A 23,417-nucleotide genomic window follows, 5' to 3' on the forward strand; every position below is an offset into this window, starting at 1 on the left:
GCGATATCTGAAACACTTGCCAACTGCACTAACAATGAGATACCTATCACGTGGGAGGTCTGCATCCTGGGGTTTTACAAGAGAACCAAGGCCAACAATGAAGATTGGGTGAAATCTCTTGAAGTCTGGGCACAGGCGGAGGGCACCACCTTATGCAGGTAAGAAACGGCAGGGTTGCGCAAGTATCCAATTACACAGACCTGGGACAATATGCTCAAAACTCTCACAAATTCTAATGCCCCACTACGGGCACCCCCTGCACAACGGGTGGAACTGACACCTAATAAGCTACCTGGACGCAGATGACGCGCTGCCTCTGCATGTCACCCCAACTACGGCTGTTAGGCTGGGCACAGACCTCACACTTCTTGAAGACACCATACGGAAGTAGCTCCTGTCACGCGTTACCTTAACAACCATATAACCGCATAGAAAGCAGAAGCAGAAGCCCACACTCTATACTTGCCCGTTGGCCTAGTCGCGACTGCACCTAGATGGAACACTAGACACTAGATGCATACACCCTCGGTCATTTGATGTCTCTTTGTTTTGATTTATTATTTGCTGTTGTAGGATGTGGTTGAATTGTCATAAAAGAAAATATCTAATGAACAGACTCGGCATGTACATCTATATCGATCTATTTGCTTATGAAACGTTATATGACGCAATTGAAGAGCTGAGTCCAAATATGAACAGCCTTTTGTCGGTAAGCATTGATGTTTCCACGCATTACTATTCGCTGTCATCAAGAGACGTACTAAACACCTTCACTCCGGCTCTCAATTGGAGATGCCAGAATGTGCGGGCCGCAGGAGCCCAAGGAGACTTACAAACGCATGTGCAACCTTACACTGCAGACACGAACAGCACTAAAACAGTAAGAAGGAAATGCTTTGATTTATATGCACAGTGTAATAGAACAAGTGATGTAGTTGCCAAAGCGATATGTACCGATGCTTGTAGACTAATGTAACAGAAAAGATAAAAATGCAATAAAGATATTTAAAATGATGGGGAGGAAGGGAGGGAGGTGGACTGGGAGGAGGAAGACGTCCATTCAGGGTAATGAAGATTACCACTGAGTATTTGGTTCATTCCTCTTCATCTCAGTCCTAATTGAATGAGGATCTCACAAGCTAATAATTGGCGCTGACAGTTATAAATGAGGAAATCTTTATTTTCATTCAACAATTACTTCATTGCTGAAGAAATAACATTAGAACCAAAATCCTCATTAACAGCATCAGATACATTAAGCCTGTAATGTTTAATTAAGGTACAATAAGATGACCAGGTGGCCACTCAGCATATTTCCATCAAATATATCCCCCGATTACGCCCATGAAGTTGATACTGCTTTTGTTGAGCAGACTCCAGTGGGGTAATTGCCGGCTGTGTTACCCCACTTTGTAAACCTTGTTGCTATCTGAATTCTTTTAACTGTTTTTAAAATCGTGCTGCTATCTTTCCTATTTTAAACTGTTGTTGAATTTGTTGCTGAACTATCTGGGACATTCTACCTCTGTGCTTCACTACGAGGGGGAGCTAACATTGGGGACCTGATTGTGACTCCTTCACCGCTTCGTGTGGCAGGGTGTAGGAGGGCTGATGCCCTGCTGGGCATCTCTAAGTCCACTTACCTGAGTAAACGTGGGTGTAGCAGACCCTCTACTCACCTCTGCTTGACGTTCTACTCCATTAATTGCCGCCATTATTCAGCTGTCGCACTTGGTAACACTTGTGGGCGCCATCTTGGGTCGGCGGTCTAGTTGTTGACCTACCAGCCTCAAAACCCCTACTTAATGGGAGCCGCGACGCGGACGTGCCTCTGCCAGGCCAAAGGCAAGCCCGTCTGCACCCGTCCTAGTCCAGACAGCAACCAGCACCAGCCATGCTGCCCGTTTTACGTCTTCGCCCAATATTGCCTAGTTTAGAGATCATCTCTTAAACATGATGCCAAATTGTATCTAGCCACTGCTAGCCGTGAGTATTGTTGTAACTCCTGTCTTTTCACACTAGTTGGCAGTGGTAGGAGGGTGAATGGCTGCGTAACTATATTAAAGACCCCCACAATACACCTCAGGGCCACTAGTACCATCATTAAGGCCTCTTTGATTAATTGTAGATCCCTCCTCAAACACTCAGAAGATATTTGGCTCACTTTGGAGTCAAACCCCTGAGACCTTATGTTTTTAACAGAAACTTGACTGAAGGAGAGCTCTAAACCTGACCTAATGTTGGCGATACCTGAGGGTTTTTAGATGTCTTATGCCAAAAGGGGTGGTAATAAGATAGGAGGTGGCATAGCTATTATCATAAGGGACGGCTGGGAGATCTCCTGCAGAATAATCGAGCTTGTAGGGATTATTGAGGCTCTGTTCTACTGCATCAGAATCTTGCCCTCCTCATTGATGTCAGGGATCATGGTATATCACCTGCGACGCAAAGGGTGCTCGCCCCTACCCATATAGTGGGCCATATGTTGGACATTATCTTTTCCAATGATCCCAACCTGAGAGTAGAGGCCCGCTACCTTTGACTTGTTCTGACCATCTGTTAGTTCGTTTCAGCTTTATATGCGAATCCGCAGGTTGCAGTTCCAGGCCTATCTCCGGTAGAAGGAGAAACTGGAGGAAGGTCTCCCCTGAAACTATGGGACCCTTGCTCCAAAACGCACCCCCCTCCTGCTAACGGGTGACCCAAGCTGTGATGTATCCAGCTTCAACTGCTGGGTCATCTCCACCTTAGACATTGCATCCCCTCTTAGACCACTTGAATCTTCCAGGAAAAAACCCTCAGCCCCTTGATTTTACATGGAATTATGAGCAGAGAAAAGTCTAGACTTGAGCGTTCATGGACAAAATCCTACGATCCGGTGGCAAAATGCTCCTACAGAGCGGCTCTAAAAAATTTCCACAAGCTGAAGCGTAGCACCATGAGGGACTACTTTGCTAACTTAATTAAACTGACAGCTCGGCCAAAGAAGTATTTAAAATTGCCTAATGCTTCACCAAGCCCTTGGCTCTGGACAGCACAGTTTCCCCCTTGGCTACCCTCTGTGCCAACCTCTCGGACTTCTTTCAGGAGAAAATCCAAATTATCTACTCTTCCTTTCTCCCGGCTTTGCCATCCTCTATGCTTTTTCCCACTTCTGACCTCCATGGCACCTGGTCTGAATTTTGTCTACTTCTTCCGGAGGCGTCTCTCAGAGAACTGCACAAATGTAAATATGGTTCTCCAGGTGACCCCTGCCCAGCTCAATTTTTTAAACTACTTGCCCCCTGGTTCAATTTACAGTTAAACCAGATCTGGAATTCCTCCCTGACAACTGGTATCTTTCCATCTGCCTAGAAACAAGCCTACCTCCTGCCTATTCTGAAGAAACCAAACACTGACCGAGGAGAACACAAGAACTTTAGGCCTATTTCCCTTCTGCTGGTGCAACCCAAAATTGAGAAGGATGTACAGAAGCAATTGTCCGATTTTCTTGAATCCAACAATCGTTTCCACGATTCTCAATCTGGCTTTAGTTCGGGCTACAGCACGGAGACAGCTCTTGTGGGGGTTGCTGAAGCTGTAGACCAGGGCAGCTCTGCTATGCTGGTGCTGTTGGATCTCTCTGCAGCATTCAACACGATTTCTCATCAGATTCTTTTGGTGAGACTACAACACTTGGGAGTGAGGAGAACCACACTGTTGTGGTTCCAGTCATTATTAAAGAACCAATCTCAACAGGTATTTCTCCGCCCCCATGTGTCCTCCCAGGAACCCCTTGTTTATGGTGTTCCTCAGGGATCGGCTTTGAGCCCGCTACTATTCAATGTTTATTTGACACCCTAGTGACCCTAGTCGAGAAATGGGGGGTGAGAGTAGTCTCCTACGCTGATGACACTAAGCAGGTGCTCTCTTTTAAAGAACACATGAAGGCTACCTTCGCGAACTTTAAGCATGCCTGATCAACATCTGGGCCTGGATGACTGAAAATTGCTTAAAATGAAACACCGAAAAAACAGAGGTCCTATTCTTCAATCAATCATCATCACCTCCACCTAAACTCTGGTGGCCCTCAGAGATAAACCCCCCACCACTCCCATTGGATTCAGCCAGAAATTTGGGGTTTAAATTTGACAGTGACCTCTATTGTAAGGCCCAGATTCGCCAGGTCTCCTCGACATGCTTCTGGAAGCTAGAGCCCTGCAAAGATTCCTTCACTTTCTTCCAATGGATTGCAGGAAGACAGTGGTCCATGCTCTGGTCACGTCCTGGTTGATTATGCTAATAGCCTTTATATAGGAATCCCTGCCTATCTGGTCCGCAGGCTGCAAATGATTCAAATTTCTGCAGCCAGATTAATTAGGGAAGTGTTTTTCCACCACCACATTTCCCCTCACTTCCGAAGCCTCCATTGTCTGCTCGTCAATAGGAGGATCCAGTATAAGGTACTCACCCTCGCACACAGAGCTACCAGAGATCGAGGCCAGGGTTATTTGAGACACAGACTCCAAAACTATCATCAAGGTTCTGAGATCTAATTACATGAAACTGGTAACGGGGTACTGACACAGCAGGTGCTGATTATGACGGGTAAAAGGCAAGGGTGCCCCATGTCCCCGCTTTTGTTTGATCTCTATATTGAGCACTGCTGAGGAAAATAAGGAGCTATGAGGGTATACTACCTTTTAAATTGAATGATTGGAGCAAGTAAATCGGGCTCTATGCTGATGATAGTGTAATTTATACAACCAATTTACAACAAACTATGAGCTGTATTCTGAAAATAACAAATGAGTTTGGCAAAATATCAGGCTATGATATTAATAGGCAGAAAATGGAAATCATGGCATGGAATATGGAGACAGAGGGCATTGAATGCAAGAATGAAATGAGATATTTAGGAGTTAGGATAACCCAGAATATTGTAGAACTCGCTAAGACAAATTTTGATAAGGTTAAAAAGGAAATTAGTCCCAGCCTACGAGGTTGGATGCAACTCCCATTTACACTGTATGGGCGAGTAAATTTGGTGAAGATGGTGGTTCTTCCAAAGTTAATTTTTTTATTTGAAACAATCCCTTTAACCTTTAAGAAAGAGTGGCTGTTTAAACTGCAAGCTGAAATTAGTTCTTTCATCAGGGCGTCAAAAGTTTCCCGATTAGCCTGGAAGAAACCTAGAAGGAGGTTAGGGAAGGGCGTCTTAGCTCTTCCAGATTTGTTATTTTGTGCATGGGCATTTCTTTAAAAAAAATGGAAGGATGCTATTGGGTACCCCTTCAAACACAGAGATAGGTAAGATGTTGAAGGAGATGTTGAGGAAAGTAAAAGGAGCAGAAAGTGGGTTGCCGATCCAAAATACTTTAAGAAAGTTAGGTTAAAAGTGTTAGTGGCCATGGCGGAAACTTGGTATAGAATCAGAATGTCCTTAACAATTCTGTTTTTTTGTCAGCGGGCTCCTATTTGGGACGCACCAGGATCTCCGGCTTGGACTAAAGACTTATTGGCTAGACCCTTAAAGGAGGCGGGCATTATAATGTGGAAGCACTTATTTCCAGAGGGTCATCTAATTTAGTGGAGTTGGTGCAAGCAGGAACTGGGCCTGAGGTTCTCGAGATTTAAATACCTCCAGATCCAGAGTTGGCATTTGGCTTCAGGGGAAACGATAGGAGGATCGAAGAATTAGAGGAAAAACTGGTGTCCAGTGTCATGTTTAAGAAAGAAATTGCACTATGATACTGGTTGGTGTTAGAGTTGGAGGATGGTGCTTTCCCTTTACCGGAAGATCTGTGGGGAAGATGCTTGCCAGAGACCGAGGTGGAAGACCAATGGCAACTATCAATGTCTATTCTTTATAAAACAGTTAAACCTGCATATCTGAGGAGGAACCTTTTTTTTACATTGCACAGGGCATATTGGAATCCACTGAGGCTCAGGTGGAGTGGTGGCATGTCCTAAATGTGGCAGTCCAAACAAAGATGATCTACATATGTTCCTGCGTTGCCCGAAGACACAGTCTTTCTGAGAGGCCGTGAGTAATTGCCTGTCGAACTGGCTTGTGGTGGCCAAGCATTCATAGCGACGTCGCGTTTTGATCCTTCGATGTCGGATCTTCCTATCATTGTGAAGCAGAATTCACCAAGTGTTGGATTGTTCACCCACTAATAGGGAACATGAGCTGGGTTTAGACCGTCGTGAGACAGGTTAGTTTTACCCTACTGATGATGTGTTGTTGCAATAGTAATTCGAGGTAAGTGCTGAGCTGGTCATTTTTGGAAAGCTTGATCTGCAAGGAAAAATTATGAAAGATGTGGTAAAGTTGGTATTTTATGCTGTTTTGTGGACCCGAAGAGAGTAATATAAATTATGGGTCTCTCCAGCCTCCCCAACGGAGGGTAGCTGGATACATTCAATGAAATTTTTTGCAAAGTTGGATATTTCGGATTGGATGAAAAAGAGATATAAATGTTGGACTCCTTTCTTGACCTGGTGTGGTTAAAGGTGGGTTACTCAGAAAAAAGTCAGTCCAATGATTAAGCCTTTGTCTGCCTCGGCTGGTGACATCTTTTTCTTCCTGTGTATGTAGGAGGATAAGAGAGTGGTTTTGGGTGTTGGTGGAGGAGGGTCGCCTACTAAGACCCAATGGCGCACAGTTTTTTCTCGGGGTTTTTCTCTGCGTACTTGGTTAAGCCTCTCTTCCAGCAAATGAGGTTTGAAAACCCTGGGCGGTATTGTTAGAAGTAGGGTGGGAACAAGGCAAATGAGGATAAAAAAAGGAAAATAAATACATTGACTTTTGCATGCTTTTTTCTAGGTGTAAATATAATGATTGCATGTCTTACTTTCAGAAACAGTTTTTGAAGGTATTTCTATCAGTGCTTCACTTCAAGGGACATTATTTCAGATGTATATCTTTTATATTGTCAAACAATTACTTTGGATGCTTTTAATTCGCTGACCCTTCACCACCCCTAAACACCATCCATCCCTGATTCATCACAACCCCTAAATGCCATCAACCTTTGCTCTCTAAACACCCCTCACCACACCTAAACTGTACCCATCACTACCTCTAAACTCCACCTATTCCTGAACCCTAACTTTCCACACCTAAACCCCACACATCCCTGACCCCCTCACAGTCCAACTACATATCAAAACTCTATCGATCCCTGAACACTAAAAAACCCTTACCACACTTAAATACCACCCAGGCATGAGCCATAAAAATCTCTTGCCACCTTTAAACTCTACCCATCCCTAAAAAACCCTTTCGACATCTAAATTCCACCCATCCCTGAATCTTTAAAAGCCTTCACCACCCCACACTCCACCAAATCCTGAACCCTAAAAACTCTTCACCACCCAAAACCTCTACCCATCACTGAACCCTAAAACACCTCAACACCTCTACAGTCCACCTATTCCCAAACCCTAAAACAAACTAACACCCCTAAACTTCACTTATCCGTGAACCCTAAAAACCCCTCACCTCCCCTAAACTCCACATATCCATGAAACCTAAAAACCATCCCGCCCCTGAACTCCACCTATTGCTGAACTAAAAGAAAACCTTTCTGTGGCTTAACTCCACCCATTCCTGACCCCATAAAGCTCCTCGTCACCCTTAAACTTTACCCATCCCTGAACTCAAAACTCCTCAATAGTCCCAAAATCCACCCAAGTTTAATGTAATTGTTCCTTAAATTTATCTTTCCTTTAAAATTAATTTCATTTTCAAATAATTTCCATTTCCTTAAAACTGTCTCTCCTTAAAATTGGTTTTCTGTGATTTGCTTTCCTCCAATGTGGATTCTCATTTTTCGTTTTTCTATTTATTCACATTCATCAGATTAAAGTAGCAGATTCCCACTTGATTGTCCATTCTCACTATCACATTCTTTCTCATTACTGAAGGGTGAAGCAGTAAGAGTGCAAGCATCACTGCAGATAACTCCAATTTTAGAACTGGATGGTTTCTTTCAAGCCGATTGGCTGGCGGAGGCTGACACACGGGACGCGAGTTTCCTGATTACTTAGGTGGTATCCTGCCATAATATATGAAGGAACCATCCTGCTGTTGCGTTATATCGCCGTTCATAAACGTGTATTACGAAGAGTTATTCCTGTGGAGAACCCGCGCACGTTACCGTGTGTCATTGATGAACATTATGAAAATGTATTTATTTTAATTGCATACCCGCATGAGTCCACTGCTGTAGTACCTGAGAGACTGCCTAGGTTTATATTACACTGCAGATACAGGCACTGAGCAAGATTGCCGGTGACAAGGAGCCTTTATTTCGCAGGACGAGAGTCGCCTTTAAGACATAGGAGGTACTTACCCCGAAAAGTTATGTCTAGAAAGTAGTCATTAAGAAATCTTCTGGGAAGACATTACATTGTATTCCTGATGAAGGTAGTGTAACTATATTGATCCACCGAAACGCGTCGCATAAGAGAAAGGTGGATTGTTTCATAAACTCATTGGAGAATAATTCTGACGTTTCGCTGAATTAATTCTGTCTATACCTCCTTTTTTACAAATAGGAATCTACTGTTTCCTTATTTTTAATGTCTATTCCCTTGTTTTTAAATTTATTTTAATGGAAATATCTTTTTAATTGTGTATTGTGTGATGAATAAACTGTTCAGTATTTTTCATAATTTGGTATGTGTTTACATTTTGCCTCACTATTACAGTATTTTGTTAAGTGTCTATTTTTGTCAATGTGTCTTTGAAAATATTTGTTTCAATAATAAGGTGTCCCAAAGGGAATACTTGCTTGACTAAAAGACCTCTGTGGTACTCCATCCCTTTGGGTTGTGGGGTCCCTCTCTCTTTTATTAGAGTGGTTTCCCAGGAGAACCAGGAACCTTTTTCTCTTCACCCTCTAAAATTGTGCCCCAACCCCAAAGACTGGGGTTTGTGATTAGGAGAACTGTTTTTAGGTTTTGGAAGGGTATTCTTTTTTTAAATTCTCCTCCATTAATCACCTTCATAGATCCTGGGCTATTTGGGCATTTACTAGAATGTTCCGCTTGTAATCTGTAAGGCTTGGTTCCAACTGTTACAAAATGTGGTTACCACTGTCTTCAGGTGGTATCATGCCCAGGTTATCACTGCTGTTGGTGCTGCTAGTAAGCCCTATATCTTTAGCCATGACCTGGCCATAGCTACATATTGTCCCAATATTACTCAGATGCTGAATGGAGAGACATTATGCTGTCATGTGGAAGGAATCTGGCCTCAATGAAATTCTTGACTTGAGATGGAAACATCTGTGACTTCTGGAAATTCAACAGCAAGCCCAATTCCTGAAGAACTTTGGCCACACTAGCAACATGTTCCTGAGCCTATAAGAAAGAAGGTGTAGATAATAACTAATCATTAATGTATGGAAGTTGAAAAATGCAACATAGAAGACAATATTTTGTTGAATATCCAAGAAGAATTTGCCAAACTAAATGGTAGAACCTGGAAATGAAAGTGTTGCTCTTGCACTGCAAACCTCAGGAAGGGCTGACTGTCGACATGGTTTGGAACATGAAAATAGGCATCCTGGAGGTCCACTGTCACCAGATAGTCACCTTTCATGATCAGTGGGATGATGGGCTGTAAGGAAATCATCCTGAATGGCTCCACAAGTACAAATTTGTTTACTGCTATCAAATTGTACACATCAATGTATTCCATTTTATTTTGGAACTAAAAATAGTATTGCATAGAATCCAGTACCCTTCTGCTGCTCTGGTATTGGGACTACTGCTTTCTCTCAGAGCCTGTGTTCCCTAGAACAGCGACTGATGCTTTACACTGTCTATTAGCAATAGAGTTAGCTGGAAGTGACATCATGGAGGAGGATTTTTGAATCGTAATGGATAACTATTTTGTACATTTTACCAAAAGGACCCATGAGTGTGTTAATACACGACTCCATTGGTGGTAGAAATGTTTCAATCTCACTTCTAGTTCCATATAGTCATTTAGGATGTTGATGGTCTTGAGTACATGAGGTGGTAGGTCAGGATTTGCTATAGAACCCACCCCCACCCGACCACAAAGTCCGACCTCGAAAGGGACACTTGTCCTGATTGTTGAAATTGATTTTTTGGATATGAAGAACTTCTTATTCGTGAAGAGCCTAAATGGCTTAAAAAAATTATCTCTTCTTCCTCCTTCTGCACCATAGCATCAAGGTCAGGTTTTTGTCCTAAAAGAAGACACTTAGAGATGAGAGATCTCTGACTTGATTCCAACTTCCAGGACTATAACCTTAATGTCCTCCACCCTGCAATTGATGCCCTTGCTGATGAAGTAGATGCCCAAAGGCAATCAAAGTAGAATCCAATAAGAATGTAGCCAACAACTTCATATTAGCTAAAGGAGTAGTTGGATTGTCCTTTCTATGCAGGCAATCATATAGAGAATAAAACTTGGCTTCCTGCTTCTGTTATCCGGTTACGACGCCTGGCACCTTGACGAACCCCAGCCTGACAGCACAATATTGGCTGCAGGCTGACAATTGACGGCGTATCGCCTTAAAAATATATGAGGCATAGGGTCGGGTGTGATCGATAGTTTTGCTCCAGATACTGTGTATACATGGGGAAACCATTCACCCTGCTGAGTGCCACTGAACAGAAATAATTTAGAAATCTCGGAGGGAAGTGCTAAAAAGGTGACATACTTTGTCTATGACTATGAACATGCAGTCTTTGGATTAGATCTAATCATATTGTAGATCACACTATGGATCGCTACCAATTGAGAATTTAAAGTTGAAACTTTGCTGTCTATGGCTCCTTGCAATTGGATCCACACATATGTCAACCTAGTTACCCCTATATGATATGGGGAACAACTAATTCCCTGAAGAAGTCCGCTTCAAGGACTAAACGCGTCGGCTGTGCCACTTTGAACAAGTGATGCTTATGACCATGCTTTTATAAACCTTTTTGATACTGGAAAAAAGGAAACTTTGGAAGAACACTGCTGTTTGGGAATAGATTGTATAGTTGCTTTCCCTGTATATTGAGAAGTGGTGTACCTGTGCTTTTGTTTAGCCTCTTAAGTGCTGCGCCTATACCAACGGCCGACAGCACCACTACCTCGGTAGTGCTGCCGTCGGCCGTTGGACGTTCCAGCTGCACCTGCGCAATGGAACGTTCAGCACTGGAGCTGGACGTTCCAAAGCAGCTAAGGTGTTAAAATACATGAGGTGGTAGGTCAGGATTTGCTATAGAACCCACCCCCACCCGACCACAAGGTCCGACCTCGAAAAGGACGCTTGTCCTGATTGTTGAAATCGATTTTTTGGATATGAAGGACTTCTTATTCGTGAAGAGCTTAAATGGCTTAAAACAATATCTCTTCTTCCTCCTTCTGCGCCATAGCATCAAGTTCAGGTTTTTGTCCTAAAAGAGGAAACTTAGAGATGAGAGATCTCTGACTTGATTCCAACTTCCAGGACTATAACCATAATGTCCTCCACCCTGCAATTGATGCCCTTGCTGATGAAGTGGATGCCCAAAGGCAATCAAATTAGAATCCAATAAGAATGTAGCCAACAACTTCATATTAGCTAAAAGAGTAGTTGGATTGTCCTTTCTCTGCAGGCAATTGTAGAGAGAATAAAACTTTTGAGAAGAACTTGTGTTGCACAGGTAACGTGATTATTATCTCTCTAGCGGCATACTGAGAGGCAGCGTAAAAATGCTTAAAGACGCCTCCACTTTCTTATCCAGCAGTGATGAATACTCCTGTGCCAAGGAAGATGCTGAAGCCATAGATGCTAATATTGAAATCAATTTCAGAATTTGAGGCAAACTTTTCTTACAGTCCTGAATAACGCATCTTTGAATAAGGAATCTTGGAACTGTAGCCTTGTCTACCTCATTCCACTCTTTTAATATAAATGTCTTAATTGCATCACATAGAGGCAGAGTATTATCATCCGCAGTGCTATACTGCACATAAAATTAGGCGAAACGTTCTGTTCTGCCTGCAGAATTGGATGAATTTTTTCCACTCCACATTACTCTTTAGAATTAAATCGGTTTTTATTGGCAGAACACATGACAAGAAAATACAGTGCGTCATTGCCCACAACCCATTGGGCCGGCTATTTCGTGACCAGAATAGAAAGCAGAGTTTATGAGTCATGAATTGGCTGAATAGGTAATTAACACAGCATGTCACCCACAACCCATCTTGTGCAGGCCGCGTTCAACCCACGTTACTCGCTCGTGCTGGGGGGGAGGGGGGTGCGCACAGCGCTCCCATGCTCATGACGAGCTGAGCGCGTCATGAGCCACAGTGCTCCTGCGCTCATGACGAGCTCAGCTCGTCACAGGTGCATTGGTTCCCGTGGAACGCTCAGCACAGCAGGGGAATTCTCCCCGCACCTGAGCGTTCCACGGCCCATGACGAGCTGAGCTTGTCATGAGCACCGGAGCACCGTGCCTCATGATGAGCTCAGCTCGTCATGAGCATGGAAAAGGCTAATGCAAAATTCTGGCCAAATTCTGCCAATCACTATGTGGCTGAGTTTTTTTTCCTGTGAGGCTCCAGAATATGCAAACTGGCAAATGCGAGCAAGATTTGGCATCCCCTAGCACAATTTTCAAACATGGCCGGTCATAGACCTGCCGTTCAAGTAGATTTGCTGCTGCTCAAGTAGATTTTCTTCTTGAGCGGCAGCAAAATCAACTCGAATGGCCATGTGCTCTTGTGCAATGCATGGTGCCGTTTGTGCTGATTTTCGGCATTGCTAGCGCTATCAGCGCTAAATTGCTGCATGAGCAGCGTGGTCTGCATAGTTTCCGCCCATTGGCGGACTTCCGTAGAATCTCACAGATATTTTCAGTAACTCCGCAGAATTCTACAGCATGAAACGCTGCGGCATCTGCCCACCCCTACATAAATCCTGCCTCATCTTGAGGTTTTTCCTGAAATCCAAGCACCTCTCTTATGTGTTTTAAAAACCTCCCTCAACTAAAGTACTTGAGTGTACTTCCCTCGTAGTTCAACATCCAATCATCTCCATCATCAGCACTCATTTTCTTTGCTAGGGGCTCTGTCAAAGAATTGCCTACTGCCTCTTGAATGAGGGATTACATTTCTGCCCTTGAAATCTGCAAGCCCTCCTCCTCATCATTCTGTGCTGGGGACTGCACACTAATCTGTTTGGAAACGACTTTTCTTGTCACCATTCTCAATCAGAAACTGGTACGAGCTATAACGCTTCCCATTTCTTATTTTTGGGAATTGCTCAGTAACCAAGTCTTCTCTCACAAGACTTGCATGCCCACAGCACTCTGGTGAGGGCCAGGAATATATACTCAGTATCTCCCATAACCTCCAATCAGAGATGCAGCATCAACTTCCCCTCCCCAGCTCAGCACATGGGTGGGGAGCGCATCCAAGAACGGCTCCACAAAGTATACTACAATTTAACTTAAAGAAAAGATAACCATAAAAACAACTCATGCCATATCTTGTCTGTTCGACAGACAAAATGACAGGATGAGGGATGGTGAGGGACCCTTTTGTGCTATGTGTGTAATAAACATAGAAGAAACACTCTCGGGTGTACTTTAAAGAGAAAGGTGTGGAGGCCATATTTAGCTTGTCAGATCTGTCATGGATTCTTGGGTGGTTCTTCACCTATTTGGAATGACCACTGCAATGTTCGTAAATGTATAGATCTTTTTATAGCAATTTCTTTACAGATAATCACAACCAATTGGAAAGATACATCCAAAAAGAGAGATTTATTGTGGTTGCCGTTAACTGATTTTCTTTCTAGGAATGTCTTGTGATTGTTTTTCTTCTTTTTCCTTATTTCAATGATGTTTTCTATTGTTTTGCATTTATAGAAATGTAGAGTACTGAGTTTATATTCCTGATTGTCCCTCCTTTTCTCAACCCTCCTTCCATTTCTTCTTTCCTTTCTACCCCCCCCCCTCCCCCTCAAACCAAAATACCTTTAAAAAGCTTGTTTCTTTGGTACAGTTTATTTGCCCCCTTTGGGGTTGTTGTTTGCATTATTCGATTTTACTACTTTCCTAATTCTTTTTACTGCCATACTTTGTTGTAATGATGTTTTACTTTGCATTTCTTATTTAATAAAGCTTTCTAAACTTAAAAAAAAAGATCTGTCATGGATATCTTCATTTCCTTAGGACTGGGATGCGGAGGACTCCATGAGTGGGTAATGTCTCAAAACTCATTGACTGAAAATAGAGGGCATGTATAAACCACAGAAATACCCTAGAAGTTCCCTACCTCAGCGTTATTTCTATTGTCATTGGTAATTAGCATTGGAACACCCCACAGTCTGCCACAGTATCTGCCACACCATCAACTGTATTTGACGTTAACGTCAAAAACAGGTAAATCTACTGGCCCAAAAATTAAGATCAGAAGAGTTAACGCCACTCCGGTCATTTTTCAAGATTAGTTTAAGAAAGAACAGAACTTCTTTTTAATCCAGAAGTTGATGACATTAAAACTGTAGCAATGAAAGTGAAATTAATTCTTTTCCCTGCACACAAGAGTAAAATATAACCAGATCTTTTAGCTTTCCATGCCGTTTTTACATTTTAAATACAGGTCTATTTGCCGAGGTCTAATGTTTAGGATCCATTGCTCACTTCCGGCTCCTAGTACATGTCTGTTAGCAGTGGCTTTCAAAGCATAAAACTCACAGTTCATTGGATGTCTTTCACATGGGTGCAGATTATTTTAGATTCCAAGTTAGCCGCACATATGCCCAGATGCATCAACGAAAATTGCATTCGCAAACGGTGCGAATCGCAAAATTCGGCCGTTTGCGAATGCAATTCATGTGTTTGGAATGCATCATTTTTTTCCGGTTTTCGCAAATGTAGGAATCGCTATATATTTTGCGATTCTCTAAAAAAGTCGCAAAAATTGAGATTCCTTGAAAAATTGCGAAAAAATGCAATGCATCAAAATTAGCAATTAGCGATTTTGTTGGAATTCGCTATTTGGAATTCCTAAAATAAGAAGAAGTTGAACCTGGTGCTAATTTCACTAAGTGGTATAACTGGATCTGTCAATCACTTCTACAGCATTTAAGGACCTCTCAGACCTTGACCCAGTCTTTCAAGATGGCTGCACTTTACTTTTTGGCACGCAGGCAGAGGCTGAGAGCAGCTGCAGGTTGGAGGAGAAGGCTGATAGAGGAGAGAATCTTCAGAGTGCGCATTACCTTATTGGGGCAGACTGAGGCTGAGATATATAAGAAATATAGGCTGAATGCCAATTTAATTTTAGATTTAATCCAGGAATTGGACCCAATCCTGCAGAGGCAAACACGCAGGACACAAGCCATACCTACCCATGTGCAGGTATTGTGTTCATTGCACCTCCTTGCATCTGGGTCATTTCAGGGTGTAGTGGCCATTGCTGGTGGTGTGTCCCAGAGTTCCCTTTCCAGATTTTTTAATGCCTTTCTAAATGCCATGTTACATAGAATAAGGTTTCATATCAAATTTCCAAGCACACAGCAGGATTTAATGAAGACAAAACTGGATTTCTACAACATGGCACAATTTCCTCATGTAATTGGCTGTGTAGATGGTACACATGTCCCCATTTGTCCACCCTCAGAAAATGAATATATTTATCGCAATAGGAAATGCTTCCATTCTCTCAATATTCAAGCTGTCTGTAATGCCAAAACCATAATTACAGACCTAGTTGCTAGTTACCCAGGAAGTGCCCATGACTCATTCATATTTAGACATAGTGCCATTCATGCTAGACTGCTAGCTGGTGAATTTGGAGATGGATACCTACTAGGTAAATGATTCATTCCACTCAACAAATTTATACTTGAACTGCACACATGTATGCTTACATTACATTTACATTGCTTTCCATTGCAGGAGATAGTGCCTATGCAGTGAGGTCTTACATCTTAACTCCATACCTAAATCCAAGTACAAGGAAAGAGCAGCACTACAACCAGGCGCACATATCAACAAGGAATGTCATAGAGCGGACCTTTGGAGTGATGAAATCACGCTTCAGGATTCTGCATAAAACTGGAGGAGCATTACAGTACCAACCTGAAATTTGTTGTAAAATTGTAGCAGCATGTGCAATGCTACATAATCTAGCAACTGAAAGAGGAATAGAACTTGAAGCGGACGATGTGTTACCTCCAAATATAATTCAGCCTCCTCAACCACAACCAAGAGCACAAGGGCCAGAGGCAGCAGAGGGCAGAAGGAGAAGAGCAGACATCACACAGCATTACTTCTAAATGAGGTAAGAAATAGTCTGAAAAAGTAATTTGATTGCAAGCAATGTGAAGTTTAATTGTACATGGAAAAAAATAGCTAGTTAAATGAAACTACTTACACAGTATTTGAAACTTAATTGAGGCCTTTCAAATCAGGCATGTACAATGGAAAAGCAGTGCATCAATAACAAATTATAAACAGAAATACCCAGCAAGATGTATTGAAATGTCATTTTTTGTGCCCACGCACTCCTAATGCCTTCCCAGGACTTTTTCCAGGGTGCATGTTGGCATTTGTGCCATCATTCTGCTTCCTAACACTTCTCCGTGTGCCAGTCAAGCAATGGTCAGATGTGCCACTTTCAGCACTGTTGTTCAACTGCTCCTCCATTGGCAATTGCTTTTCAGGGGATGCCTTGGGCCTTGATTTTTCAGATGGCTCTAAGGTACCCCCCATGCCTTTTTGAATGTGTTTAAAAGTTTTCATCAGGAGTACCTGTGTTGACAGTGTTTGTTTGCAGAGGGCACGGGTACAATTTGTAAGGGAACTCAACTCCCTGTTATGGGCCTGCATGTTGTTCAGGACTTTAACCTGCCTTTTAGCACTTATCTTTTGATGTGTTTGCATCAATGTGCACATTGTCTCCAATGAGCTTGCTATACGGTCAAGCTTCATAGCAGTTGAATCATGTCCAGATTTCATCACATTGATCATTGTAGTGATACTGCTTGCCAAAGTACCCATTTGTTTGCTCATGTACCCCATTTTGCCTTTTATAATCCTAATGTCTTTCCCTTGCAGACGCTGCACCTTTAAAATTTTGTCCTCTACTTCATTGCCAGTGAAGGTACCCTCTCCATCCTGACCACTTCCACGCACTGATGTTCCACGCATTGTGAACTGCTGCAGTCTCCTTCGCCTACTCCTCGTTGAATTAGTGCCTGTAGGAGTACTTTGAGGCTGGCTTGGAGTTAGATTGACATTCTGCTCTGTTTCAGAATCTGTCTGGAGCAGTTGTCGCACCCTCTGTCTTTCACTTGGCTGTGAATTGGCAGTAGAAGTACTGGGAGCATTTTCAAATTCATTTTGAGTTACATCTTGGGTGTGCAAATCCCTTAAGTCCTGCTCTATTAAATCTTGGAGTTGCTCTATGAATAGAAAAAAATAAAACATTTGTTACTTTTCGTTTGCACTACCCTTGCAATGATTAATAAAGTTTTAAAAGAAATTCACTTGAAATAATGTAGTCTCATTTTTACTATTTGCTTGTATCAATGTTTTGGAATTGTGCAAATGTTATCCATTGTGTACTATGTCTAAAGAACTACAACTACCACAATGCACTGCTTTGAGTTCATTGACATTACTAGGAGGAGGATTGGGACTCTCTCACATTTGTCCTAATAGTTATTGAAACATGTTGAACACACATCAGCACTTTAAGAATAATGGTCTTCATTCACACTTCTTATACCACATACAATTAACTTACCTTCAGTAGGAGTTGGTATCTCTGAAGTATCAATGTTTGTAATTCCAACCACAGCCTCAGGCAAAAGTGTGGCTTCAACCATTTCTTCCAGGGGAGTGTTGGGTGTATCCCTGGGTGTTCCACCTCCAGTAAGCTTCGAAGATTTCATCCTCTTAGCAAGCTTCTCTTTTGCTCTGCTGCGCAGGTCATACCACCTTTTCTGGAGATTAGTAATATCACGATGTGCAACTCCAACTGCATTAACTTTAGATTGTATGGCAATCCATAGGTTCCTTTTTACAGCTTCAGGGACCTTAAGAGACAGCTTACCAAAAAGCTGCTCCTGTCTTGCAGTCACCTCCTCAATGAGTATTTCCAATTCTTTATCTGAAAACTTAATTTTTCTTTTTCTAGATGGCCCCTCTTCAACTGCATTCTCATTTTCCATTTTGAAGGAGAAAAGAAAGGCACAGACTCCAGCAGCAACCTCCAGGCAAGGCTCACTCAGCAAACTGCCAGACCACACCTTCAAGCTAGGTAGCAGCTGCGCCTGATTGCTGTACTGGCTTTCTGGCAGTTGAGTCAATGAGATGCATCATGTGTGTAAAATCGCAATTTGCGATATCGCAAATTGCGATTTCGCAATTAATGAATCGCATATTTCATGCGATTCGGTAAAAATTGCGATTTTTACCGAATCGCAAAAAATATGCGAAAAAAATGATGCATAGCCATTTGCGATTCCATATTTGCGATTCCTTATTTTTCGCAAATAAGGAATCGCAAATGTAAACGTTGATGCATCTGGGCAATAGCACCTGGACAAGGTTTTTTCTCAAAAAAGCTAACTTCCCCTGGTCTCACCCAAGGGAATTTTTTGTTTTGTATAGATCACCAGAGCGCTTTATATGAAGGAGCTAAAAGTTTGTACGGAAACGTACATTATATACATCTCAGCAAATAAGCAAGTGACCAGGACATACAGAGGTTACGGTTCTCCATTATAATAGCCTTGTCTATAGCAGGAGTTAAGTAAGTAGGTTGAAAAGAGCATTGAGTTATTGGATAATCAATTACTTGTGAAAAATAAATGGGAAATATATGTTATAAACTGTACAATAAAGTTAATATTTTGTATATAATAGATAAGTAAAGTATTATATTTTCTGATATGTTTGCTAGCATGGATCCTTGATGGATGGTTTCAACATTTAGAAGTTCTTTTGAAATTCATGGTCATGTACCTCTTTTCACAAGCCTAAAAGTGATTTGTGGGGTCGGGTTTCCCTTTGCGTATTTCTCTACAGAAGGGGATATGCAAGTTGGTTCATCAAAACCACAATGAGTTTGTCAGTGGGTGCCTCTTGAGGGTGGTCTGAGTAATGTAAAGGAGGCCACGCGTTCTTCATAAGTGGAGAGTTCCAGATTTCTGGGGCATTATTGGAGAAGCCTTATCCTAGCAGCCTTCCCTCATGCTGGACTTGAGAAGGTAACTCTTCCACAGGACTAACCTGGTCACTGTATCTGACCTGCGTTCCATCGCGGTCGGTCTGAACTTGTGACTTCCCCCGGGTCAAGAACGACCAGGTAATCATGAGGGATCCTTTGTGTTTTTGGGTGCTTTTTTTACCTAAATCTTTTTAAATACTCATATTTCCGATTCTGCCAATTGGACTTTTATCATTTTCGAGTCACTTTATTTATTCAATTTTACTCTTCTTCTATATTAGTTTGGGACTTGTCGTGTGTTGAATTTTCACTTCATTACTGTTTGAGTGCTGCATAAATACTTCAAACATTGCCTCTAACTTAAGCCTGACTACTTTGTTACAAGCTACCAGAGAGTTAAGCACCGGTTAATTTAGTGACTTTTGTAGTTCACTCTGGGAAGGATTGCTTAGTATTTGAGTTCAACCCTTTCAACTAATAACCCAATTTCTTATAGGTATACCATAGTTTTATAGTGCAAGAAGCCTTTTTTTTATTGATTTGATAAATTATTGTGATTTTCTATCTGCTATGTTTTGTGATTGTTCGCAAAGCTCAAGAAAGATATCCTGCATTTATCCAGTTGTTCTGCATTTGATAGAGTGATGATATCCATCAATGAGTGGTAACTAGTCAAAATATCGAGTTTTTAATTTCGACTAGACATAATATCGAGTCAAAAATATAGAATAGACATAATATCGACTAGACATAATATAGACTACAAAAATATCGACTAGAAAAAATTAATTACGACTAGAATAGCAAAAATATCGATTCAAAAATATAGAATGGACATATTATCGACTAGACAGAATATAGACAACAAAAATATCGAATTTAAGGTAAGTAAATATTAATATTTAATTTGTGTGTAATATAATTCTGTAGCGGGTTGTGGGTTTATAGGGGAATAGGGTGGGAAGTAATTTAAATATAATTAATTAAATATGTTATTTTATTTATTGGTATTTATTTAGAATTAATTGTTAAATTATTAATAATTGGTAATTAATTAAAATATAATTGCTAATTAATTTTAATTGATTATTTGATAAATATTTTATTTTTAGTAATTTATTTTTTGTAGCGGGTTGTGGGTTTATAGGGGAATAGGGTGGGAAGTAATTTAATTATAATTAATTAAATATGTTATTTTATTTATTGGTATTCATTTACAATTAATTGATACATTATTATTAATTGGTAATTAATTAAAATATAATTGCTAATTAATTTTAATTGATTAATTGATAAACATTTTGTATTTTAGTAATTTATTTTTTGTAGCGGGTTGTGGGTTTATAGGGGAATAGGGTGGGAAGTAATTTAATTATAATTAATTAAATATGTTCTTTTAGTTATTGGTATTTATTTAGAATTATATATTAATTAATTAAAAATTTGCAAATTAATTAAAATATAATTGATAATTCATTTTAATTGATTAATTGATAAATCTGTTAATGGTATTAATATTTTTTTGTAGTGGGTTGTGGGTTTATAGGGGAATAGGGTGGGAAGTAATTTTATTATAATTAATTAACTATGTAATTTAGTTTGTGGGTATTTATTTAGACTTAATTGATAATTAATAATTGATTGGCAATTAATTAAAATATAATTGGTAATTAAATTTAATTGAATAATTGATAAATATGTTAATTTTAGTAATTTATTTTCTGTAGCGGGTTGTGGGTTTTTAGGGGAATAGGGTGGGAAGTAATTTCATTATTTATAATTAATTAAATATGTTATTTTAATTATTGGTATGTATTTAGAATTAATTGTAAATTAAATATTAATCTGTAATAAATTTAAATATATTTTGTACTTTATTGTAATTGATTAATTGATAATTATGTTACTTTTATTACATTAATTTCTGTAGTGGGTTGTGTGTTTTTTAGGGGAATAGCTTGTGAAGTAATTTAATTGTAAGTAATTACATTTTTGAATAAAAAATGTATTGTTAATTTTTCAAAATACTTGTAAATTGTTAAATATTTTATTATTATTAGGGAACTAATTAGTATTAGTAGGTAATTTTTATTATTAAATAATTTTTATTTGTATTTTAAATTTCTTATTTAATATATTTAACACAATTGTAAAATATTTTAATTAATTTGTAATTGGTGTTACTATTTATATTATTTATATTTAAATAAGAAGTATTTACTTGCACTACTATTGCACTCACTGTAGTTGGAATAGTAATTTTACCCCTACGCTATCCAACGCTTTCCCTACTGTTGCACTCACTGGAGTGGGAATAGTAATTTTACCCCTACGCTATCCAACACTTTCCCACTGTTGCACTCACTGGATTTTTACCCCTACACTATCCAACGCTTTCCCTACTGTTGCACTCACTGGAGTGGAAATAGTAATTTAAACCCCTACACTATCCAATGCTTTCCCTACTGTTGCACTCACTGGAGTGGGAATATTAATTTTTACACCTACACTATCCAACGCTTTCCCTAATGTTGCACTCACTGGAGTTGGAATAGTCATTTTTACCCCTACGCTATCCAACGCTTTCCCTACTGTTGCACTCGCTGGAGTGGTAATAGTAATTTTTACCCCTACACTATCCAACGCTTTCCCTACTGTTGCACTCTCTGGAGTGGTAATAGTAATTTTTACCTCTACGCTATCCAACGATTTCCCTACTGTTGCACTCACTGGAGTGGGAATAGTAATTTTTACCCCTACGCTATCCAATGCTTTCCCTACTGTTGCACTCTCTGTAGTGGTAATAGTAATTTTTCCCCCTACGCTATCCAATGTTTTCCCTACTGTTGCACTTGCTGGAGTGGGAATAGTAATTTTTACTCCTACGCTATCCAACGCTTTCCCTACTGGTGCACTCTCTGGAGTGGGAAAAGTAATTTTTACCCCTACGCTATCCAATGTTTTCCCTACTGTTGCACTCTCTGGAGTTGGAATAGTAATTTTTATCCCTACGCTATCCAACGCTTACCCTACTGTTACACTCACTGGAGTTGGAATAGTAATTTAAACCCTTACGCTATCCAACGCTTTCCTTACTGTTGCACTCACTGGAGTGGGAATAGTAATTTTTACCCCTACGCTATCCAACATTTTCCCTACTGTTGCACTCTTCGGAGTAGGAATAGTAATTTTTACCACTACGCTATCCAACGCGTTCCCTACTTCTGCACTCTCTGGAGTGGGAATAGTAATTTTTACCCCTACGCTATTCAACGCTTTCCCTACAGTTGCAGTCTTGTGAGTGGGAATAGTAATTTTTACCCCTACGCTATCCAACGCTTTCCCTACTGTTGTACTTGCTGGAGTGGGAATAGTAAATGTTTACCCCTACGCTATCCAATGCTTTCCCTACTGTTGCACTCACTGGAGTCGTTACAGTAAATTTAACTCTTTCGCTATCCTACGGTAAAAATATTGTATATGTTTTGTAAATAATATTATATATATATACATATATATATATATATATATATATATATATATATATATATTTAAAAAATATATATTTTTTAAGTTACATTATTTATTTCTCAATTTTACGTTTATTTAAGTATTTTAAATATGTTTAAATTAATTTAATTTAATATTATATTACTTTTAATTTACTTTTAAGACATTTTAAAAAATCGATATTTGAACAGTCTATATTTTTTACACTCGATATTTTGGAGTCAATATTTTTGTACTTACCTGTTTGAAGATAGGGAGTCGATATTTTTGCAGTCGATATTTTTGATTGGATATTTTGTCCTCTCGATATTTTGACTGTCGATGTTGTGTCAGTGATCACAATGAGTCTTACATATCCTCTTTCGGCTTTGTCCCTCTTCCTAATTGTTAGATAAGCATCCAAAAGGTAGGGGCATTCCTGTTTCTTTCTCCCGAGTTCCCAGTTTTTTCTCCATATTAAAGAATGCCTGATAGGATCCTTCTAAATGATCGGCTATCGTGAGATGCAGACATCCATATAGTGTGGCATAATTAGGAGCCGACAATGAAGATCGAGGGAATTATATCCCACTTAATTTCAGTACGCATTTAAGAGTTTTACTAAACTGAATAAATAAATAGAAAATAAAAAAACACGGACTCTGAACACTTGACACTCCACAGTGTTTTCAGAAAAGCATACAGAAGTTAAAAAAAAACCCTGTTCATAGAAGAC

General features: G+C 40.2%; 1 protein-coding gene across 1 annotated transcript in view; it reads right to left on the bottom strand.

Annotated features, from left to right (window-relative positions):
* LOC147672885 (sodium/potassium/calcium exchanger 2-like) overlaps window positions 1-23,417 on the bottom strand; it is a gene marked incomplete at its 5' end in the record, with an annotated part of 177,280 nt that overhangs the window by 153,002 nt on the left and 861 nt on the right. The window lies entirely within an intron of this gene.

The sequence above is a fragment of the Lissotriton vulgaris genome, unplaced genomic scaffold (assembly GCF_964263255.1).
Source record: "Lissotriton vulgaris unplaced genomic scaffold, aLisVul1.2 SCAFFOLD_876, whole genome shotgun sequence".
Classification (NCBI taxonomy): domain Eukaryota; kingdom Metazoa; phylum Chordata; class Amphibia; order Caudata; family Salamandridae; genus Lissotriton; species Lissotriton vulgaris.